The sequence below is a fragment of the Panicum virgatum genome, chromosome 3K, assembly GCF_016808335.1.
Source record: "Panicum virgatum strain AP13 chromosome 3K, P.virgatum_v5, whole genome shotgun sequence".
Lineage (NCBI taxonomy): Eukaryota > Viridiplantae > Streptophyta > Magnoliopsida > Poales > Poaceae > Panicum > Panicum virgatum.
The window spans coordinates 14430435-14449797 of record NC_053138.1 but is presented as its reverse complement, the minus strand read 5'-3'; positions in this window follow the sequence as shown (position 1 = coordinate 14449797).

Below are 19363 nucleotides of genomic sequence, written 5' to 3'. Positions count from 1 at the left end.
TGTTAATCGTCTCGCTAATCATGATTTATCTCGCTAATCGTGGACTCAATTCATCGTTAACGCTAATCGCGTTTGCTTAGCAAACATCTACTTAGCTGTGTTCGATCTCGTTTTTGTCCTTGATCCGAGCTCCAAATCAACCTTCGCCCAAAACGAAAGTTGTAGATCTTCTTTTTCTCTATAACTTTTATTTTGGCCAAATTTCATGTTCCCATATGAAAATTTGAGTTTCAACTAGTCAAAATTGGGCTAAAATCTTTCAAACGAAGAAACAGTGTATCTACTACTCGGCACTGTGCGCTCGCCGGCCATACCGGCGACTGTGCTCGTCGGCGCCGCTCCACGCGTCGGCAATCGCGCCCGACCTCGGCGTCGGCGCCCTTATCCTCGTGGACGCCCGAAGCTTCCCGTTCCGTTCCCCATTCTTCTTCCTCGGAGCTAGGTCGAGCTCAAGCGGGCAGAACCGAGCAGGGTCGCCGCCGTTCGTCGCGCCGGCCACGGCTCGCCGCCCCGCTTCGATTCATCGCGCTCCAACCCACTACACCTCGCCCCGAAGCTCGTCCATCTCTCCACGAGCGCGGCCGAGCCCTACCCGGCTGAAATCGCGCATCAGACCACCGTCCACCATTGAAGCTCCGCTCCGAGCTTCGCCCCTCTCGTCGACGACCACCTTCCGGCCTTCCTCCGCGCAAAATCGATCCATGGTGAGCCCGGCCGCAACCCTAGCTCACTCCCCGACCCTCTCCCTATCCGAATCCGCTCTGTGCCGCCCTCGAATCGCTGCCGCGCCACCGCGGAACGCGCCGTCCGCCGCCCGCGCCGCCGCCGGCTCTCCCTGGGCGCCGCCCCTCGCCGCTGCCGCGCGCCCTAGGGCCGCCGTGCCTTCCCGAGGCTCACGCAGCCCGCTCCCGCCGCCGCCGAGTTTCGCCGCCGCCGGAACGCCGCGCGCCGCCCGTGCCGACCCCGCGCCGCCGCTCCTGCCCGCTTGCGCCGCCGCGAGCCGCCGCTCTAGCCCCCTGCGCCGCCTTGCTCCGCCCGGCGCCGGCCCCGCCGCTGGGACGCCCTGGCCGCAGCCGGGCTGGCCCCCGCCGCCGCGGCCACGCCGACCGGCGCCTGGCGCTCGCGTCCGGGCAAAAGTAGGGGAGGGGGCGGGCCTGACTCCCTGACTTGTGGGGCCCGGCTGTCAGCCCCCCCTTTTATTGTTTTCCATTTCTTAATTTAACTGAAACTTTAAAAATCCGTGTAAATTTGTTGAAAAATCCTAAAATTGCAAACCCAATTTTGTTAGGTTTCTAAAATCACAAGCTTCTGAGGAAAAATACTTGTGCCTGTATTTTGTTACTTTTTCTGTGGTGAAAATTCAGTTTGCGTTAAACCTAGTTTAATTATTGTAGGTAGTTCCATGGCTCTAAAAATTATGAAAAAATTTGCAGTAGCTTACTCTTGGTATGTGTAGTTCACTGAAAAAGTTTCAGGTGCTTGTTCTATATGCTAGTGTGTGGATCTAATTGTTGTTTATTTGCTTTTCTAGGGTTAAGGCAAATGCTTTCGATCGTCGTTCATTGTTGGAAAAAAATTCCGTGGCATGCTTTACTGTCTTCACGTTACGCTGTTTAATTGTGTTGCTAGATCATGTTTGCAAGTTAGGGTTTTGCTTGTAGTTTGCCCTCGCCATGCTCTTTTATTTATTTTAAAGTTAGTAGTTGTTTTTGGAAGGAACACTGCAGGCTAAATGTTGAACTTTGGTTTCGCATCGTAAACACTTATGCATTGCTCTGTGTCCTATCTATTGCATGACATATTTTATTCGTATAGACGCCACGACCGACGCTGTCCACGAGCTAGTTGCTGAGCCGGTCCAGGAGCCACGAGCAGGAGCGCAGCAGGAGGACGCCGTTGAGCACGCCCCCGGAGACCTAGTTAACCCCGCTGACCTACAAGGCAAGCCCCGGAGCATAACCATAATTTAAAGTATTCATCGTTTATTTAAGTATTGTGCATTTATGTTCTAGGAGTTGAATGGAACCATAGTATGCATGTGCCCTAGGTACCGTGGGCCTATACTAGTATGCAGGTGTCGATAGAAATGCTTTGCTAAATAGGATTTCGGTAGAAGTCGAGTGATTGCTGTCACTCGCGAGTTTAGGATCTTGATCCCTTAGCTTTGGCTTGAAATGAATTGTGGAGTAAAGAGAAATGGAGACCGGGCGGAAATGAGTTGGTTTTGGTATGGAATGGATGGAAAGTTAGCTCCGCCTGTGTCGATTGAGGACCGTTCCGTTGTTGGCAGTGCTGATCGAGGATTGAACAGTACTAACCACATACCGGAAGTAGGAGGTAGTCGAAACCGGTAAGCTGTGTACCACCTTACAGCGGTGATTTGAATTCCGCCATGCTACGCTGGGCGTGGGAGTTGGCGGGTGTTGGATAGGATGCCGCCTCCGGGTTCTCCGGGAGTTCACTGCGAGGGGCCCATCACCTGGGTTTTAGCAGGCGTAGTTCAGATGCCGTGGTAATGTGGAAACAGTTGACGCGAGTGGCCCGACGGGGCTTGCATGTGTCGTGTGAGTTAGGTCCACCTTGCAAGGTTAAATCGGATCGATTCGCCGTGACTCGCGGTTATGAGAGCCTTGATCTCTTTGTCACATCGTAGTAAGAAAGTGGAATGGAAACGGAATGGAAAAGACTGGTTTGGAGTTACTAAAAGATAATCTGTTCCACCATGTGTGTTTTAGATGAATAGGCGAACTTAGTAATACTTGGTATACTAAATGGGGCTAAAATATTGAAAGTAAGGATTCACTTCTAGCAGCTTTTCAGCAAAAGCACTCCAGAGCCAAAAAGCTTTGCATGTCTAGGTAATGGGCTAAGTATACCAAGAGTCGGGTAAGCCTTGCTGAGTATTAGTATACTCAGGGTTGTTGTTGTAACCCTTCTGAGCAGGTTGTGTCCCTGCGGACTTCGAGGAGATCTGTGCGTCCTGGATTGGACAGCCGCTTCCTCCAGGTTGGACCGTCGAGTGGGCCCCGTCTTCCCCGTGAAGATTGGGCAGGTTGGCGTCACATCGGTGGGCAGGATGTGGAGCTCACCTTTTATCGTCGTCGTAGCTATCGTATTGTATTTCGAACTCAGTTTTAAACTTCCACTGTGCGTTTGAACTCTGTTGTTTGTTTTTAAGACTTTTATGTAAAACTGGTGTTGTAAATTAATTTGAAGATTTCTGTATGCTGGTAACACCTGTGCTCGTCTTCGTACGGGTCTAAGTGCAATTGTGATCCTGGAGTACAGTAGTTTAATCGGGATTTTACCCGACAGCCTGTCAGGTTACACCGTTTTAAGTGCACAGTAACTTGATTAAGTATTAAGATGATGGTTAGTGCATTTAAGCCGGTTTAATTTGGACGGTGCTGCTACACTTACCACATCTAGGCCCGATATAATGTTTAGTGTGTGCTTGTGTGCCCGCTTTCAAGCAAACCCAAAGGAATCACACCTCTCGGCTGTGAATAGGATCCTTCAGTATCTCAAGCACACCCCAAGCATAGGCTTGTGGTACCCCAAAGGTGCTAGCTTAGATCTCTTGGGATACTCGGATTCGGATTTTGCCGGAAGTCGTGTGGATCGCAAGAGTACCTCCGGGGGTTGCCACTCGCTATCTGCCGCCTGATATGGAGTGCGGATTTCATGTCGTGTGATTGTAATCACGGCCATTTCGTAAGGCAATGTTACGAGATGTAAACCTGTCATGCGGTTGGCCATGACCGTGACCCTTGGGACACGTCTACCCTTGGATGTCCCGTAAGGCGAGTGTACGGGAAGTGAATACGTTGTTATGACGTATGCAGCGCTGCCCATTCAGCGTCGAATGTCTGGGTGCCATCTCTATAGTGGATGGTAATGTATGTGTGAATATGTGGGAAACTGCATATGCGTTACCCGTGTGGCGTAGGACACATGGGGGCCGTTCGTGTGTGCTGGCACGAAGGGTCCAGAAATGGATATTATATCTGTCTCTGTGTTCTTCTGCAGGAAACTAACCACGTAAGCGCGTTATAACATCCTTGATCGTAGGAACGACTAGTCTATATATAGGGAGAGAACGTAATTGTGCCACCGATTGCTCTCGTATACCATATTTTGGTACTTGTTTGGGTGAGAAACGCTAGAACGTGGCATGCATCTTGCATTCCTGAGTTGTTGTTTATTTTTGTTACCTTCGGTTGCGCTTCACAGAAATTTATTTGGATCACCATGTTTTTACTATGTGTTCTTAAAAATTTATTTGTGTTGCGATGCCAAGTTTAAACCTGTTTCTTTTGAAAACTGTCACTTACGTCAGCGCTATGTGTTCTTACAGATGGCTAGCTTCACGCACGTGATCGTGGACGCTGAGGGTTGGGCGCACTCCAGTGCCCTCCACACCGGCCACTTTCCTCGTCTGCTGTGGCAGATGCTCAGGGCGTTTGACTACACTGAGCCCCCACAGTACTCCGGACACGAGTCTAGCTTGCTGGGCACCGAGCGCTGTCAGATGATTGTGAAGATTCCTGCTTGCCCCGCTCGCTTGGATTGGGACTCGTGGCAGCTCACTGTCTATGGTAGGAAGCTGGCAGACTCCTGGGAGATTGCAGCTAGGAAGGCTATTGAGGAGTTCTCAGAGAAGCATAATGCAGAGGTGATAGATACTCCTTATAGTGTGTTTCCTCTGAGGGATGAGACTACTCAGGCCTATACAGATCGGGTGAACCGCAACCTGAACATCATGATGCCCGACTATAGCGTCAGGACAGCACTCTCGTTCAGCTACTCCTCAGCTTTGAGCAACATGTATGAGCAGCTTCGTGAGGAGAATGCGATATGCAGGAGCAAGGCTCGAGAGGCTCACCTCCATGAGCAGCACATGATTGGTACCCAGGACAAGATCAAGACCCTAAAGGCCAAGTCTAGAGCAAGGAAGATCAGGATTCAGGAGTTGCAGGAGGAGTTAGAGAATAGGACTCAGATGGTGCAGCACCTTGAGGGGCAGCTTCAGCAGGCCCAGGAGTGGATTGAGGACGCCCAGGCTCAGGTGCAGGCAGCAGCAGAGATGGAGGCTGATGCAGCAGAGGAGGAGCCAGAAGAAGAAGAAGAGGAAGAGGACCCTGAGGAGATCGAGGGAGTGTCTGGAGTCGAGTCGGGACCTGGGACTCCGTGAGGACGTGGATGGATAGTGTGATTCTCCCCTTGCAGTGTAGCCTTACTGTAGGATAGTTGGGTAGGATGACCAACATAGAGCTTTAGGCTAACCTTGGGTTGAGAATTCTTTTATGACTCAGTAGTTCGAGTCATGTAGGATAACCCTCCTAGTGTGGTGTGTAGCCGGGTCGTGTAAGACCCCGTAGTGGTGTGTTGTAGGGTCGTTTGTGAACCCTTCTCCCATGTTAGTTTGTTGCCGTAGCACGGCTTGGGTTGTACTGAACCTTGTTCCAGCTGAAGCAGCGTGGCTGCTTATTGTAAATTTTACTTCCGTAATGATCTTTTCTGTCAGTGTGTGAATTTTCAGATTTGAGTTGTGTTTTGATCGTCTTCGAATCTGAAACATTGTTGAGCGAGGTTCAGTTTTGCATACGTTAGAGCTACTCTGGACGAAAACTTGTTGTGTTGATACATTTTCAACCAAAGCAAGCTAGTTTATCTTCCCTCGGTGAACCATATCGTGAGGGGAAGGATTCATGCTGTGTGTTCATATTATATATGCACATTCTTTATATTGCATGAATTAGTCCTGATAGCGAAATGGCTAACCAGGGGAATGATTATTTTGCAGATGGGTGATAATCATGACAATGACAATCACGAGGCACTGCCCCAGCAACCTCCCTCTTTGGCTCAAGCTGTTGCAGCTCTTATCGCCGACCGCAACGAGCAGACGGAGTTGATAAGGCAACTGGTGCAAGCCCAGGTCAATGCCGGCAGAGGTCGACATGCTCCCCCGCTAGCACCAGCAGAAACTGACTATGTCGGATTTCTGGCCACCCAGCCACCTCTGTTCCATAAGGCCGATGATCCCCTTGAGGCTGATGCCTGGATTCGCACCATTGAGGATAAGTTCAGCATCCTCAATTGCACAGAGATGGACAAAGCCGCCTTTGCAGCGCAACAGCTGCGATGACCTGCGAAAATATGGTGGGTCAATCACAAGGCTCTACTTCCCGCTGGTACACGTCTCACCTGGGATGAGTTTGTGGCAGCTTTTAAAGCCCACCACATCCCTACAAGCTTGATGAGGAGAAAGATGGCAGAGTTCCTAGCCCTGAAGCAAGGGAACAACACCGTACTCCAATATGCTCAGACCTTTAACCAGCTATCCCAGTATGGTGGTTTTCATGTGGACACTGATGAGAAGAAACAAGATTGCTTCAGAAGGGGACTTAGTACAAAGCTCCAGGACAAACTGGCTCTCACTACTTGCAACAACTTTACTGATCTGGTTAATAAGGCCATCACGCAGGAAGATGCCACACTGGCACACAAAGCGGATAAGAAGAGAAAAGCACCTGCTGGATCCTCCAGCAATGCACCCCAGAGGTACAAGCTGGTTCAGACAGGGAATCAGCAGGCTTCAAACCGTCCTCCACAGCAGGGCCGTTGGGTCGCTAGGCCACCCCAGCAACAGCAACCGTGGGTACCTCGTTTCCCGACACAGCAGCAGAGGCCGCTAATGCTACAAGCTCCACGCCCCAACAACTACCCTTGTTACAATTGTGGTAACCTGGGGCACTTTGCACGAGACTGCCGTCTGCCACCTCGGCAGAACATCTACAAGACTCCAGCACTGAGTCAAGGTTCCAGCCAGAAAGATCAGAAAAAGAAGGTTGTACCTGCCAAGACTGGTCGTGTGAACTACACCACTCTGGAGGAAGTCCCGGAGGGCACCCAAGTGATGGCGGGTACGTTCTCCATTTATCACTGCCCTGTTACTGTGCTATTTGATTCTGGAGCATCTCATAATTTTATCAGTGAAGCATGTGTGGCACGACTTCACTTACAAGTAACATGCCTAGAGAGACCCTACATTATTCAGACACCTGGCACCCGGTTAAATGCTGGCCAAGTAGTTCGAAATGTTTCCCTTACCTTGGGTGGGAAAAATTTTCCACTCACTCCCATTGTTCTTCCAAGTCAAGGGATAGATATCATACTTGGAATGAATTGGATGAAGAAGCATGGCGTTATCATCAATACCTCTTCTCGTATTCTTCAGTTCAACTCTTCCATGTATGGTTCTATGGACATTCATCTTTCCCAGCATGCAATTCCAGCCACTGTCATATACCATCTGGAGGGAAAAATTCTAGAAGTAATTCCGGTGGTTTGTGAATACCCCGATGTGTTTCCTGAGGACTTGCCAGGCATGCCTCCCGATCGGGATATTGAGTTTGTCATTGAGTTACAGCCTGGCACAGCCCCCATATCTCGAAGGCCATATAGAATGACTCCTAGTGAGTTAGCTGAATTAAAAATCCAGTTACAAGAGTTGCTGGATAAAGGCTATATCCGACCGAGCACCTCACCTTGGGGTTGTCCGGCTCTGTTCGTAAAGAAGAAAGATCACGGACTGAGGCTATGTGTGGATTATCGACCGCTGAATGCAGTCACCATCAAAAACAAATATCCACTTCCCCGTATCGATATTCTTTTTGATCAACTAGCCAGAGCTAAGGTATTCTCAAAAATAGATCTACGATCTGGTTATCATCAAATCAAAATCAGACCGGTGGATATACCAAAAACGGCCTTCTCTACTCGTTATGGTCTCTACGAGTATTTGGTGATGTCCTTTGGATTAACCAATGCTCCAGCATATTTCATGTACCTCATGAATTCGGTATTCATGCCGGAGTTAGACAAGTTCGTCGTGGTCTTCATTGATGACATCTTGATCTACTCCAAGAATGAGGAAGAACATGCTCATCATCTTCGCATAGTACTTCAGCATCTGAGAGAGCACCAGCTTTATGCCAAACTCAGCAAGTGTGACTTCTGGCTGAAGGAAGTACCATTCCTCGGTCACGTCATATCTGCTGAGGGCATCTCTGTGGATCCCAGTAAAGTACAGGATGTACTCGATTGGGAAGCCCCAACTTCAGTCCCTGAAATTCGCAGTTTCTTGGGTTTAGCTAGGTATTATCGTCGGTTCATCCCAGAATTCTCCAGAATTGCGAAGCCGATGACTGAACTTCTTATGAAGGGTGTCAAATTCTATTGGAGTGCCCAATGTGAGGAAGCTTTCCAGAAATTGAAGACACTTCTCACTTCTGCTCCAATCTTGGCCCAACCAGACACTACAAAACCATTTGATGTGTACTGTGATGCCTCAGGCACAGGACTCGACTGTGTCCTGATGCAAGAAAACAGAGTGATTGCTTATGCTTCTCGATCACTCAAGAGACATGAAGAAAATTATCCCACTCATGATCTTGAATTAGCAGCTGTGGTCCATTCACTGAAGATCTGGCGACACTATCTCTTAGGTTCATTGTGCAACATCTATACCGATCACAAGAGTCTCAAATATCTTTTCACTCAAGCTGATTTGAACATGCGTCAAAGAAGATGGCTTGAGTTGATTAAAGATTATGAACTCGAAGTGCATTATCATCCTGGCAAGGCGAATGTAGTTGCCGATGCGCTAAGTCGCAAAGCTCACTGTCATTGCATCTCAGCTATACCATTAAGCGAATCTCTTTGCTTTGAAATGGAAAAGCTGAATTTAAGTATTGTACCACATGGCACATTGGCTCATTTAGAGCTTACTCCTACTCTTCGTGATCTCATCATAGCGGCACAAAAGCAAGATAAGGGGGTGAAGGAAATTCAGAGAAGACTATTAGAAGGAGACCCTAAAGTGAATTGCTTCCACCAGGATGCTGAGAATGTGTTATGGTTCAAGCACCGACTAGTGGTGCCTAAGAATTTTGAGCTTAGAAAACAGATCCTTGATGAAGCCCATACTTCACGACTATCAATTCATCCGGGTAGCAACAAGATGTACCAAGACCTGAAGCAACGATTTTGGTGGACTCGGATGAAAAGGGAAATTGCCAAGTATGTGTCCGAGTGTGATATCTGTAGAAGAGTTAAGGCTAGTCATCTCAGACCAGCTGGAACTCTCCAGCCCTTGAATATTCCAGAATGGAAATGGGAAGATATAAGTATGGATTTCATCGTCGGCTTACCTCGAACTCAAAAGGGTTACGACTCTATTTGGGTTATAGTGGATAGATTAACCAAGTCGGCACATTTCCTCCCAGTTAAGACGACATACTTGACCAAGCAATATGCGGAATTGTACATGGATCGCATACTATGTTTACATGGTGTGCCAAAGACTATCATTTCCGATCGAGGAACTCAGTTCGTTGCTCGTTTTTGGGAGCAATTACATGCTTGCTTGGGAACGCATCTTATTCGCAGCTCTGCATATCATCCTCAAACAGACGGCCAAACCGAGAGGATAAATCAAATTTTGGAATATATGCTCCGTGCTTGCGTCTTGACCTATCCACATAAATGGGATCAATGTTTGCCGTTAGCTGAATTCTCTTATAACAATAGTTATCAAGAGAGCATCAAAATGGCACCATTCGAAGCACTGTATGGTCGTCGATGCCGTACACCTCTACATTGGTCTGAAACCGGAGAAAGAACAATATTTGGGCCTGACATGGTTCAAGAGGCTGAAGAACAAGTTCGCCTTATCCAAGCCAACTTAAAGATTGCGCAATCTCGACAGAAGAGCTATGCAGATAAAAGAAGAGATCCACTCGTCTTTAAGGTCGGTGACCACGTCTATCTCAAAGTATCACCTTGGAAAGGCGTGCAAAGGTTTGGAATAAAGGGAAAGCTAGCTCCCCGCTACATCGGTCCATATTCAATTGTGGAACGATGCGGTCCTGTGGCTTATCGGTTGAATCTTCCAGCGAATCTTTCTGCAGTTCATAACATCTTCCATGTATCGCAACTCATAATGTGCCTTAGAGTTCCGACTGAAGCTGTGGCAAGTGACTCGATTCAATTAGAATCTGATCTCACTTATTCTGAGCATCCTATCAAGATTATCGATCGCAAGGATCGAGTTACTCGTCGCACAACCAACCGATTCTACAAAGTTCAATGGAGTAATCACTCCGAAGATGAAGCGACTTGGGAGAAGGAGGAATTTCTGAAATCCAAGTATCCGGAGTTTTTAAACGCTCATCCAGGTACTACATCTTCGAACCCTTTCCGCCTGTTTGAATTCTCTCATGCTTGAATCTCGGGACGAGATTCTTTTAAGGGGGGAAGGCTGTAACACCCCTGTGTTAATTGTCTCGCTAATCATGATTTATCTCGCTAATCGTGGACTCAATTCATCGTTAACGCTAATCGCGTTCGCTTAGCAAACATCTACTTAGCTGTGTTCGATCTCGTTTTTGTCCTTGATCCGAGCTCCAAATCAACCTTCGCCCAAAACGAAAGTTGTAGATCTTCTTTTTCTCTATAACTTTTATTTTGGCCAAATTTCATGTTCCCATATGAAAATTTGAGTTTCAACTAGTCAAAATCGGGCTAAAATCTTTCAAACGAAGAAACAGTGTATCTACTACTCGGCACTGTGCGCTCGCCGGCCATACCGGCGACTGTGCTCGTCGGCGCCGCTCCACGCGTCGGCAATCGCGCCCGACCTTGGCGTCGGCGCCCTTATCCTCGTGGACGCCCGAAGCTTCCCGTTCCGTTCCCCATTCTTCTTCCTCGGAGCTAGGTCGAGCTCAAGCGGGCAGAACCGAGCAGGGTCGCCGCCGTTCGTCGCGCCGGCCACGGCTCGCCGCCCCGCTTCGATTCATCGCGCTCCAACCCACTACACCTCGCCCCGAAGCTCGTCCATCTCTCCACGAGCGCGGCCGAGCCCTACCCGGCCGAAATCGCGCATCAGACCACCGTCCACCATTGAAGCTCCGCTCCGAGCTTCGCCCCTCTCGTCGACGACCACCTTCCGGCCTTCCTCCGCGCAAAATCGATCCACGGTGAGCCCGGCCGCAACCCTAGCTCACTCCCCGACCCTCTCCCTATCCGAATCCGCTCTGCGCCGCCCTCGAATCGCTGCCGCGCCGCCGCGGAACGCGCCGTCCGCCGCCCGCACCGCCGCCGGCTCTCCCTGGGCGCCGCCCCTCGCCGCTGCCGCGCGCCCTAGGGCCGCCGTGCCTTCCCGAGGCTCACGCAGCCCGCTCCCGCCGCCGCCGAGTTTCGCCGCCGCCGGAACGCCGCGCGCCGCCCGCGCCGACCCCGCGCCGCCGCTCCTGCCCGCTTGCGCCGCCGCGAGCCGCCGCTCTAGCCCCCTGCGCCGCCTTGCTCCGCCCGGCGCCGGCCCCGCCGCTGGGATGCCCTGGCCGCAGCCGGGCTGGCCCCCGCCGCCGGCGAGCTGCGGGCTGGCGGCTGCGCCGCCGCCGCGGCCACGCCGACCGGCGCCTGGCGCTCGCGTCCGGGCAAAAGTAGGGGAGGGGGCGGGCCTGACTCCCTGACTTGTGGGGCCCGGCTGTCAGCCCCCCCTTTTATTGTTTTCCATTTCTTAATTTAACTGAAACTTTAAAAATCCGTGTAAATTTGTTGAAAAATCCAAAAATTGCAAACCCAATTTTGTTAGGTTTCTAAAATCACAAGCTTCTGAGGAAAAATACTTGTGCCTGTATTTTGTTACTTTTTCTGTGGTGAAAATTCAGTTTGCGTTAAACCTAGTTTAATTATTGTAGGTAGTTCCATGGCTCTAAAAATTATGAAAAAATTTGCAGTAGCTTACTCTTGGTATGTGTAGTTCACTGAAAAAGTTTCAGGTGCTTGTTCTATATGCTAGTGTGTGGATCTAATTGTTGTTTATTTGCTTTTCTAGGGTTAAGGCAAATGCTTTCGATCGTCGTTCATTGTTGGAAAAAAATTCCGTGGCATGCTTTACTGTCTTCACGTTACGCTGTTTAATTGTGTTGCTAGATCATGTTTGCAAGTTAGGGTTTTGCTTGTAGTTTGCCCTCGCCATGCTCTTTTATTTATTTTAAAGTTAGTAGTTGTTTTTGGAAGGAACACTGCAGGCTAAATGTTGAACTTTGGTTTCGCATCGTAAACACTTATGCATTGCTCTGTGTCCTATCTGTTGCATGACATATTTTATTCGTATAGACGCCACGACCGACGCTGTCCACGAGCTAGTTGCTGAGCCGGTCCAGGAGCCACGAGCAGGAGCGCAGCAGGAGGACGCCGTTGAGCACGCCCCCGGAGACCTAGTTAACCCCGCTGACCTACAAGGCAAGCCCCGGAGCATAACCATAATTTAAAGTATTCATCGTTTATTTAAGTATTGTGCATTTATGTTCTAGGAGTTGAATGGAACCATAGTATGCATGTGCCCTAGGTACCGTGGGCCTATACTAGTATGCAGGTGTCGATAGAAATGCTTTGCTAAATAGGATTTCGGTAGAAGTCGAGTGATTGCTGTCACTCGCGAGTTTAGGATCTTGATCCCTTAGCTTTGGCTTAAAATGAATTGTGGAGTAAAGAGAAATGGAGACCGGGCGGAAATGAGTTGGTTTTGGTATGGAATGGATGGAAAGTTAGCTCCGCCTGTGTCGATTGAGGACCGTTCCGTTGTTGGCAGTGCTGATCGAGGATTGAACAGTACTAACCACATACCGGAAGTAGGAGGTAGTCGAAACCGGTAAGCTGTGTACCACCTTACAGCGGTGATTTGAATTCCGCCATGCTACGCTGGGCGTGGGAGTTGGCGGGTGTTGGATAGGATGCCGCCTCCGGGTTCTCCGGGAGTTCACTGCGAGGGGCCCATCACCTGGGTTTTAGCAGGCGTAGTTCAGATGCCGTGGTAATGTGGAAACAGTTGACGCGAGTGGCCCGACGGGGCTTGCATGTGTCGTGTGAGTTAGGTCCACCTTGCAAGGTTAAATCGGATCGATTCGCCGTGACTCGCGGTTATGAGAGCCTTGATCTCTTTGTCACATCGTAGTAAGAAAGTGGAATGGAAACGGAATGGAAAAGACTGGTTTGGAGTTACTAAAAGATAATCTGTTCCACCATGTGTGTTTTAGATGAATAGGCGAACTTAGTAATACTTGGTATACTAAATGGGGCTAAAATATTGAAAGTAAGGATTCACTTCTAGCAGCTTTTCAGCAAAAGCACTCCAGAGCCAAAAAGCTTTGCATGTCTAGGTAATGGGCTAAGTATACCCAGAGTCGGGTAAGCCTTGCTGAGTATTAGTATACTCAGGGTTGTTGTTGTAACCCTTCTGAGCAGGTTGTGTCCCTGCGGACTTCGAGGAGATCTGTGCGTCCTGGATTGGACAGCCGCTTCCTCCAGGTTGGACCGTCGAGTGGGCCCCGTCTTCCCCGTGAAGATTGGGCAGGTTGGCGTCACATCGGTGGGCAGGATGTGGAGCTCACCTTTTATCGTCGTCGTAGCTATCGTATTGTATTTCGAACTCAGTTTTAAACTTCCGCTGTGCGTTTGAACTCTGTTGTTTGTTTTTAAGACTTTTATGTAAAACTGGTGTTGTAAATTAATTTGAAGATTTCTGTATGCTGGTAACACCTGTGCTCGTCTTCGTACGGGTCTAAGTGCAATTGTGATCCTGGAGTACAGTAGTTTAATCGGGATTTTACCCGACAGCCTGTCAGGTTACACCGTTTTAAGTGCACAGTAACTTGATTAAGTATTAAGATGATGGTTAGTGCATTTAAGCCGGTTTAATTTGGACGGTGCTGCTACACTTACCACATCTAGGCCCGATATAATGTTTAGTGTGTGCTTGTGTGCCCGCTTTCAAGCAAACCCAAAGGAATCACACCTCTCGGCTGTGAATAGGATCCTTCAGTATCTCAAGCACACCCCAAGCATAGGCTTGTGGTACCCCAAAGGTGCTAGCTTAGATCTCTTGGGATACTCGGATTCGGATTTTGCCGGAAGTCGTGTGGATCGCAAGAGTACCTCCGGGGGTTGCCACTTGCTTGGGCGTTCTCTAGTTTCTTGGTCGGGTAAGTGTGACATCCCAGAGTTTTAAAAACTAAGCAAGAAATATTAAATATGATTTTATGCATAATTAACCAAGAAAAATGGAATCAAATACTTTTATGTGTGCATGCATGTGTATGTGTGTATGTTTGTGCCCATGTTTATGCACTTTGGCAATCAATAACTAACAAACCAATAAAGGTTTACATATGAAATTGTTTTGGAAAGTCACTAACGTCATGATAAAACAAAGTCTAGTTGAAGTTAAAGTGATAAAATGAAATTTCACACATGAAATGACAAGTCTTTTGAATCATGGTTTTTAAAGATTTAAACAACATTTCAAATTTCTAACCCATCTGCTTTGAAAATAATTTCTAAAATATAGCTCAAATGAATTTTTGTCCAAAACCAAAGTTGTAGGTTTTCAAAATACAAACAACTTTTGTGTTCAAAGTTTTTCGAGTTATCACATAAAATTGGGAGAAAATTTTGAATTTCAAAGTATATAGTACCTTTTCAAATGCACTCAAGTTTCAAATTTTAACTTTCAAACGAAGCTTCAAATGAACTTTTGCCTAAAACGAAAGTTATAGATCTCGAAATTTTGAGCAAGTTTGGTATTCAAAATTTTTTCATTTGAGGGCTTGTAGAAGGAGAAAAACTGATTTTACAAACGGCATTTTGGAATTTCGAGTTAATTACGAGACTGCCATCAACTCCATCTCTTCTCTGCTCACGCCGTTTGCCGCTGGACGTCGAGGCTGCCGGACACGCGCCACGGCCCAGCCCTCTCCGCGCCCCTGGTGCCTTCCTGGAGCTTCTCGAATCGCCACGCGTCGCCGTCCATTTGCGCGCACGCCGAGGTTCGACGCCGAGCCGCCACGACGAAGCCGTGACGACCCGACCGACCGCGCCTCGCCTCCTTCCTTGCCCGTTTCCTCCCCTTTGGCCCATGCAGCAGACGTGCTCGACCCCCTCTCCACTCCTTTCCCTTTCTCCAGAGCCGAGCCGAGATTTTCCCTGCGCCAGGGCGCTCGCCGTCGCGTCCATGGCGCCGCCGCCCACGGCCTCCACGCGGAGCCCCCTCCTTTGTCCTCCCTCGACTCGAGCCACCCCCGGGAACGCGTCCCTCTCAGCTCACGGGTCCCTCCCAGCCCGCTCACCGCCGCCCAGAGCCTCCGGAACACTGCCGCCGCGACACCCCATGGCCGCCGTCGCCCTGCTCCCGCGGAGCTCCCACCTCCGGTCTCCCTTCGTCCAAACTGAGCCCGGGAATCGCTCCACGACCTCCCCCTGAAGCTCACCGACCCCTCCACTGCTCGCCCTCGCCCACCGGAGCGCCGCCACACCGGAACTGACCACCGCCGGCCGCCGCTCTCCGCGGTGCCGCCGATTCCGAGCACCCCAGCCACCATCGAGACCTTCTACGGGTGCGGCTCGACCTCCTCTCCCTTTTCCCCAACTTTTCCCCCACCTCCGGTGCCACCCCTCGCCGGAAAACGGCGCCGGAGACCCTCCCCTGTTCTGTTCCCTCCGCCAAGGGCCTCCCGTGAGAAGAAATAGAAATCCAGGGGCCTAGATGCAAAAGTTCGTTTCCTTTTTCTTTTGTTTTCAAAAACAGCAAATTTGTAAATTCCATATAAAATCGTAGAAAAAACAGAAAAATGCAAACTAAAATGTTTTGGAATCCTTATATCAAAACCTACAACTTTTATTACAGTCACATGTTCATATTATGCTTCTATTTTAATCTGGGATAAAGATTAGATTAAATAGCACACAAATGTATCTCCTGTTGTAGTCATGAACTAAGGCTAGTTTTTGGACAGTATGCTATACCCTAGATGAGTAGCTTACTGTAAAAATTTGATGACATTTTGACAAATCTAGCTATATGTTTCATTAGATCTTGGTTTATGCCTATGTTAAATAAAATTAAATCCACAGGGTTCTATTTTAGTTTTCCTGAGCTGTAATTTTTATAGAAGCCTTACTTTAGTTCCTAGATGCTAGAGAATTTTTTTGGGAATTTTTAGTAAGGTATCACTAGTCCTTTTTATTTATTCATGAATAAATTTTGTAAATCAAAAACCCTAGTTTCCTTCATTAGAAAAATATCATATTTTTACTAGAACTCTCCCTTAAGTACATAATCATGACAGTAAAGTTTGACCCCCTGAAACTCAGTATAATTGCTTGTATGACTTAAACTTGGTTAATGTAGCGATCACGTGTTTTATTTTTCATGCCTTGTGTACTGATCTTTTAAATCTGAAAAATTTATAGTAATCTCATCTTAGGATAGTCAACGATCAGTTAAGCTTTCACTGCCATTAATTGCACTATTTGACCTATACAATTTAGCCTTTAGCTAGGAGGAACTTTATTGTTGGGCTATACACTGGTGGTTTAGTCTTTGTTAAAGTGCTGGTGTTACATGAGTTAGTAAGATTTTGAAACCACCCCGTTCTTTTATGAACTAAGTTGTATTAAATAACTACTTTATAAATGACTGCCCAGGAAATGTTAATTAAGAACTTTCACATCCAAACTCACCTCATGTTGGACTGCAACTTTATCGTGAAGGAAAACTAATAACACCTAAATCACTAAGCCACTCGGAACTTTGCATTCATACGTATACATTGTTGCATTTCATTTAGGTACGATAGATGAACCACGTGAAGGATGTGACGTTGGAGTCGAGCTAGAAGACGGTAAATGGTGGACACATCCAGAAGATGGACGGATGGATCCCGATGTACACGACCGAAGGAAGATGTTCGCCGAGCAGTTGTTCTTTAACTAACACTGACCTAGTGTTATTCTCAGTCAAGCCCCGGAGCATATCCTATCTATTTTTTAAATTTATGCAACTTATTATTGTTTCTATCTACTTGCGCATTTAAGTTTACAGGAGTTGCTTGGAACCGTAGCTGCATGATCCTAGGTACCTATGCTTGAACACTAGTATGTGTAGTTCGCTAGTTGGCTAGGCTAATGGTTCGGTAGAAGTCGAGTGATTTCCTGTCACTCGCGAGAATTATAGGAGTTGAATGTTTACTATATACTGCAACTATAAGGCTCACGGGCGGGGTTGTGGTACTTGTGATACCCCGTCTGTTTAGTGAAAATGGATAAGGCCGCAGTGTGTGGTAGTGGTAGTTAAGCGTTTGAACGTACTAAACACATGCCGAAAATATGGTAATCGGTAAGCTTAAGTACCTGATTGGCCCGGCGAGTGGACTTCTCCCTCACCTTCTTTGAACGTCGTTTCTCATGCGCGCACATGCGGGTGCAGAGTCGTCGTACTCTGTAGTCGAGGATGGTGACCCTGATCCACAACCCGGAAAGAAAGGGGAAATGTTGTACGTGTGACTCTGCGAGTAACCACGTGACGTGTGTTTAGGTCTGCCTTGCAAGGTTAACAAATTCGATTCGAATCGTCCGCCTCTCACGGATAATGGGACTGCTTAACTCTTCTGCTACATAGAGTAAGAAGTGGAACTTGATGGTGATGATAATGAATATGGTTGGTTGAATGTTGAAAGATAATTGTTTCCCACCATGTATGCTATTGGGTAGATGCTCACCTAGAGTGGTTAATTGAACTAGAACTTGAAAGCTAAAATTTGAAATTAAGGATCTACTCTTAATGCTTTTCGGCAAAACAAACCCCTCAAGCCAAAAGCCTTGCATGTCTAGATAAAGGGCTAAATATACCCTTAGTCGGGTAAGCCTTGCTGAGTATTAGTATACTCAGCCTTGCTTGTGGCTTTGTTTTTCAGGTGGTACATCTGAGGGTGTGGCTGACGTCATGTACGGGCTTCATCATGACGTCTTGATTCATCGGTAGAATATCGTTCATTTCTCCGCCGCACTTAATCTCTGTTGTACTTTTGTCAATTCAAACTTGGTTTGTATTAATAATTCAGTTTCATACTCTATGCTGTAAAATTTGTGGAATGTTGTATTCTCTGAACTGCTTTGTCGATCCTGTTCAAGTGGTTTAATCGGGATTTTACCCGACAGCACTGCCGGATTACTCCGTTTTAAGTGCGTGTTAACCCTAATTGTCGTGTTGATGATTGTTAGCGCCCTTAAGCCGGATTAATTTGGGCGGGCTGCCACAGTAAGAAGCAAAATTCCATGGCTTTGTCCACCGCGGAAGTGGAATATATAGCGGCCGGTGCTTGTTGTGCCCAAATCCTATATATGAAGCAAACCCTTTTGGACTTTGGTGTGAAACTAGATAGCATACCACTCCTTTGTGACAATGAAAGTGCCGTAAAAATTGCCAAGAATCCGGTTCAACACTCTCGCACAAAGCACATTGATATTCGCCATCACTTCTTGCGTGATCACGAAGCTAAAGCAGACATATCTCTTCAAGGTGTGAGATCCGAGGAGCAATTGGCGGATATATTCACAAAACCATTAGACGAGAGTACTTTTGTTAGGCTAAGGAATGAGCTTAATGTATTAGATGCGGCAAACGTCATGTAAGTTGCCCTGTCATATAGAAAAATGCATACATATAGGACACTTGTCTAACCATGGTAAGATAGTGATGAGCAAGGGTTTAGCTAGAGGTGGTGGTCCACTTGTTTTCCTCTAGGCTTGTAGAAAGGCTCATCATGAACAAGCTTCCCGTGGGTTCAAACTTGACAAGTAGATCTTAAATTCTTGTTATGCATTCCTTGTCATATAGATGTGCACTTCATGTTTATCTTTCTTTTGCATGTGGTTATAGCTTGCACCATCATTGCATGCGTAAGGGTCACAAAGGAGATCACTTGATGAAAATGAGACTTGTTTCATATACAAGATCTTAATTCATGAAAAGTGAAAAGAGCAAAGTGTTAGGTGTGTTATTGCCTAGTGAGTCATGTCATGATGAGTTTGAAGCTCTCTATCTTCAATATTCCTATGACAATGCTTATATATTTTATTTGGCGCTTTGTCTCGCTTTGTGGTTTTTCCTTGTGTTTGAAAAGAAAAACTACTAAGCTCTATGCTATCCTAAGTACTTTGAGGGGTAAAGTCGCCTATGCAAGTCCATTAACTTGAGTTTAGTTGAATTTTATAAGTTTATTGGACTTAGCATAGAAGAGTGAGCTGAGTGAAGGTTTTTCGGGTTCACCGGTTAAACCGACGCTTAAAGGATTTAACCCATCAGTTTAACCGGCATTACTAAGTTTCTGTCTCAGCTCGGTCAAATCCTGGCGTTCAACCGGCGTATGCAAATGTCAGATCATCGGATCAACCGGTGAACATAACACTGATCTGACCTAACAATCAACCGGTGATAGCAGCGTTCAACCGACGA